This window comes from Arachis stenosperma, chromosome 9 (genome assembly GCF_014773155.1).
Source record: "Arachis stenosperma cultivar V10309 chromosome 9, arast.V10309.gnm1.PFL2, whole genome shotgun sequence".
NCBI classification, from domain to species: Eukaryota; Viridiplantae; Streptophyta; class Magnoliopsida; order Fabales; family Fabaceae; genus Arachis; species Arachis stenosperma.
In genome coordinates, this window is record NC_080385.1 from 80634527 (window position 1) to 80639939 (window position 5413).

Genomic DNA, 5413 nt, shown 5'->3' on the forward strand with positions numbered 1-5413 from the left:
TCCCACTCTTTCACATACTCATGTATTCTCTTTAATTCACATTCCATATGCATTGTTATTGTTACCTTACTTTGGGGCATTTTTGTCCCTTTTTTGTTGCTTTCTTTTTCTATATTTTTGTTTCTTTCACTTTTCTGTTTCTTTTTTTTTTCTCTTTTGAGGTATTATGTACAATAGTTCCAATGCATGTGGTTCAATCATTTAATCCACGAGTATGTACCCAATTCCTAAAATTTTGACAAAATACAAAAATACACTTTCATCCCAACCAATGTTCCCAACTCTCCCAAACTTGAATGATAAGCACTCTCACTAGCTTAAGCTAAACAAAGATCCAAACAAGGGACATGTATTATTTTTCGCTTAAAGCTTGTAATGTGCTAAAATTAAGAATAAATGGGTTAAGCATAGGCTCAAAGTTGGCTAACAATGGAAGATAAAAGGTAAGGCTATTTGGGTAAGTGAGCTATTTGAATTGATGGTCTTAATCATGTACATGCATGTATACAGAAAATAATGGATATATAGAATCAGACAAAGCAAGGATTACAATCATAGAAGGAGAACGATGCACACAAGAATGAAAATAAGTGGTTATAAGATGTAACCACACAATGGGCTCAACGCTCACATGCTTGTGTTCTTAACTCAACAACCATGTTCCGAAATACATTTTTCAAGCAAGTTTACCATAGAAAAAAATTTCAAAAATGGTAGGGTGCCCCAAAGACACAGTTTCTTGGAAAAGAGTTCATCACCCTAACCAAGTAGTCCTAATAAGAAAAACTACCATGCAAAAGTGTTCAAAAGCAAAAACTAACTAAACATGCAATGTGTCCTAATTAACGAAACAAAAGAGAATTGAAGTCCATAAATGTTGAAAGGAAGAGATTATTACCTACGGAGATCGGTCAAACGACCTCTCCACACTTAAGAATTAGCACGGTCCTCCGTGCTACTAGCAAGGTGCAAGGGGCGATCGGGTTTGGAACTTCCACTATCCCATTCGTGAACGCTATCTTCACTTAAGTTCGAGGTGGATGTGGAGATCTCCGTGATGCAAGAGTGATATAAGCATGCAAGTAAAAGGCATGAGAAAAATAAGCTCAAGCATCAATACAAAGTAGCATATGCAAGAAGGGCAACAAGCACAAGTAAGTCATATACCTAGTAGTCTTGCAATAGAAAAGAGTGGAATTAGTAGTCTTGCAATATGCCACAAAGAAGCAAGTCATATTTAATGAGCATGAGAATGGAAAATATGAAGAACAATAGGCTTAATGCACATAAAGGTAAGCAAGTGTAATGAGAAGAGCACCAAGTTGAAAACATAGTGTTAAATTCGAAACAAGAACTCATTGGTGCTTTTCGTCGAACACTTGGTATGCAACCCTCAAATGAGAAGCAAATGGAGAAAATTTAGCAATGTATCACCCCATAAATGCAATACCAATCAACAAACATCACCACATATAAAAAAGAAGTCAAAATATATCAAGGTATCCCATAAATGCAAGAGATAAGTCTAAATTCAATACCCATGGAAAATAGAAAAAGAAAGAAAGCAAATAAACAAGAACAAATTAAACAAAGTGCAACTAAAAGAAATAAAAGAGAGTAAATAAATGCAACCAAAAGGAAAAGAAACTAAACAAAGAAAGAAGAGAATGAGGAAGAATAGAACCTTGAGAGGAGAAGGAGAAGGAGAAGGTAAGGTGCAAGTGAGAAGAGGAGAAGAGAGGGAGAAGAAAGGAGAGAGAAAGAAAGAGGAGAGAGAAAGTGGGACCGCCGGAGGTGGTGGTTGATGAGCGGATAATTTGTACGCTTTTTGGCATTGTTTTTAGTGTGTTTTTAGTATATTTGGTTGTGTTTTTAGTATATTTTTATTAGTTTTTAGTTAAAATTCACTTTTCTAAACTTTACTATGAGTTTGTGTGTTTTTCTGTGATTTCAGGTATTTTCTGGCTGAAATTGAGGGACCTGAGCAAAAATCTGATTCAGAGACTGAAAAGGACTGCAGATGCTGTTGGATTCTGACCTCCCTGCACTCGAAGTGGATTTTCTGAAGCTACAGAAGCCCAATTGGCGCGCTCTCAACGGCGTTGGAAAGTAGACATCCTGGGCTTTCCAGCAATATATGATAGTCCATACTTTGCCCAAGATTTGATGGCCCAAATCGGCGTTCAAAGTCACCTTCAGAATTCCCAGCGTTAAACGCCGGAACTGGCACCTAAGTGGGAGTTAAACGCCCAAACTGGCACAAAAGCTGGTGTTTAACTCCAAGAGAAGTCTCTACACGAAAATACTTCAATGCTCAGCCCAAGCACACACCAAGTGGGCCCGGAAGTGGATTTTTATGTCATTTACTCATCTTTGTAATTCTTAAGCTACTAGTTCCCTATAAATAGGACCTTTTGCTATTGTATTTTTGGGAATCTTTTGATCATGTTTTTATGATTGAACCCTCTTTGAGAGGCTGGCCTCACGGCCATGCCTAGACCTTGTTCTTATGTATTTTCAATGGTGGAGTTTCTACACACCATAGATTAAGGTGTGGAGCTCTGCTGTACCTCGAGTATTAATGCAATTACTATTGTTCTTCTATTCAATTCCGCTTGTTCTTGTTCCAAGATATCACTTGTTCTTCAACTTGATGAATGTGATGATCCGTGACACTCATCATCATTCTCACCTATGAACGTGTGACTGACAACCACCTCCGTTCTACCTTAGATTGGGTGGATATCTCTTGGATTCTTTAACCGGAATCTTCGTGGTATAAGCTAGAACTGATGGCGACATTCAAGAGAATCCGGAAGGTCTAAACCTTGTCTGTGGTATTCTGAGTAGGATTCAATGATTGAATGACTGTGACGAGCTTCAAACTCCTGAGGGCGGGGCGTTAGTGACAGACGCAAAAGAATCACTGGATTCTATTCCGGCCTGATTGAGAACCGACAGATGGATAGCCGTGCCGTGACAGGGTGCGTTGAACATTTCCACTGAGAGAATGGAAGGTAGCCACTGACAACGGTGAAACCCTTGCATACAGCTTGCCATGGAAAGGAGTAAGAAGGATTGGAAGAAGACAGTAGGAAAGCAGAGAGACGGAAGGGACAAAGCATCTTCATACGCTTATCTGAAGCTCTCACCAATGATATACATAAGTGTCTCTATCCTTATCTTTATGTTTTATTCATATTTCACCTATAACCATTTGTGTCTGCCTGACTAAGATTTACAAGGTGACCATAGCTTGCTTCATGCCAACAATCTCCGTGGGATCGACCCTTACTCGCGTAAGGTTTATTACTTGGACGACCCGGTGCACTTGCTGGTTAGTTGTGCGAAGTTGTGTTTATGCCATGGTATTGAGCACCAAGTCTTTGGGGCCATTACTAGGGATTATTTGAGTTGTGAAAAGTAGTGATCACAATTTCGTGCACCAAGTTTTTGGCGCCGTTGCCGGGGATTGTTGAGTTTGGACAACTGACGGTTCATCTTGTTGCTTAGATTAGGTATTTATCTTCAGAGTTCTTAAGAATGAATTCTAGTGTTTCAAGGTGATGTTCTTATCATCATCAAAGCTGATTGATTCTCATCAATTTAGCTCTTGAATGCAATGTCCTGCTGAAGCTTGGCTAGCCATGTCTAATTCCTTTAGACTGTAGCTTTAGACTAACATTGCATGATTCCTGGAATTCTCATTAAGAATTTTGATTCCTTTATTTTCCTTTTCACTTAATTTTCGAAAAATCCAAAAAAAAATTACAAAATCATAAAAACCCAAAAATATTTTATGTTTCTTGTTGAGTCTAGTGTCTCATGTTAAGTTTGGTGTGAATTGCATGCATTCATTCATGTGTCTTCATTAATCTTCAAGTTGTTCTTGATGATTTCCATGCTCTGATCTTTAAATTCTCTTGACTTGATTGTTTTGTTGTTTTCCATATGCATTCTCATTTTGTTAGTGTCGGTAGTATACAACTACTAAGTTTGGTGTCTTGCATGCATTGTTATTTGATTTTAGTTGCATTTTGATTATTCCTCATTATAAAAAAAATCCAAAAATATTTTTAATTTGTGTCTTTTCAAGTCAATAATACAGAGAATTGAAGATTCAGAACATACAGCAGAGGAATTACACAGAAAAAGGCTGGGCGTTCAAAATGCCCGGTAAGGAAGGCAGACTGGCGTTTAAACGCCAGCCAGGGTGCCTGGCTGGGCGTTTAACACCCAAAAAGGTAGTGCATTGGGCGTTAAACGCCAGAATGTGCACCATTCTGGGCGTTTAACGCCAGGATGGCACAAGAGGGAAGATTCTGTTTTTAATTCAGATTTTTTTCAAGTTTTCGAAGTTTTTCAAAATCAAATCTTTTTCAAATCATATCTTTTCAATCATATCTTTTTAATCACATCTTTTTCAAAGAAGTTTTCAATCATACCTTTTTAAATGCTAATTTCAAAATCTTTTTCAAAAATTACTTGATTTCTTTCCCACTCTTGATTTTCGAAAATCAATTAAAGTTTTTCAAAATGTTTTTAAAATCTTTTTAATTTAATTTTCGAAATTTCTTCCCCTCTTCTCACATCCTTCTATTTATGGAGTATCACTCCTCCTCAATGCACAATTCGAACTCTGTCTCACTAAGTTCGAATTCTTCTACCTCTTTCTTCTATTTTTCTTTTCCTCTGACACCTCAAGGAATCTCTATACTGTGACATAGAGGATTCTATATTTTCTTGTTCTCTTCTCTTTCATATGAGCAGGAGCAAAGACAAAGGCATTCTTGTTGAAGCTGACCCTGAACCTGAAAGGACCTTGAAGCGAAAGCTAAGAGAAGCTAAGGCATAACTCTCTGTAGAGGACCTAACAGAAATCTTTAAACAAGAAGAACCCATGGCAGCCGAAAACAACAACAATGCTAACAATGCAAGGAAGGTGCTGGGTGACTTTACTGCACCTACTCCCGACTTCTATGGGAGAAGCATCTCTATCCCTGCCATTGGAGCAAACAACTTTGAGCTTAAGCCTCAATTAGTTTCTCTAATGCAACAGAATTGCAAGTTCCATGGACTTCCATTGGAAGATCCTCATCAGTTTTTAGCTGAATTCTTGCAAATCTGTGACACTGTCAAGACTAATGGGGTTGACCCTGAGGTCTACAGACTTATGCTATTCCCTTTTGCTGTAAGAGACAGAGCTAGGACATGGTTGGACTCACAACCTAAAGAAAGCCTGAACTCTTGGGAAAAGCTAGTCAATGCCTTCTTGGCAAAGTTCTTTCCACCTCAAAAATTGAGTAAGCTTAGAGTGGAAGTCCAAACCTTCAGACAGAAGGAAGGAGAATCCCTCTATGAAGCTTGGGAAAGATACAAACAATTGATCAGAAAATGTCCTTCTGACATGCTT

At 38.1% G+C, this 5413-nt stretch overlaps 1 non-coding gene across 1 annotated transcript; it reads right to left on the reverse strand.

The window, feature by feature from the left end:
* Positions 1 to 5305: 5305 nt before the first annotated feature.
* LOC130952608 (small nucleolar RNA R71) lies at positions 5306 to 5413 on the reverse strand. The gene has a single exon (XR_009074787.1). It is a non-coding gene; the product is annotated as a small nucleolar RNA R71 (small nucleolar RNA).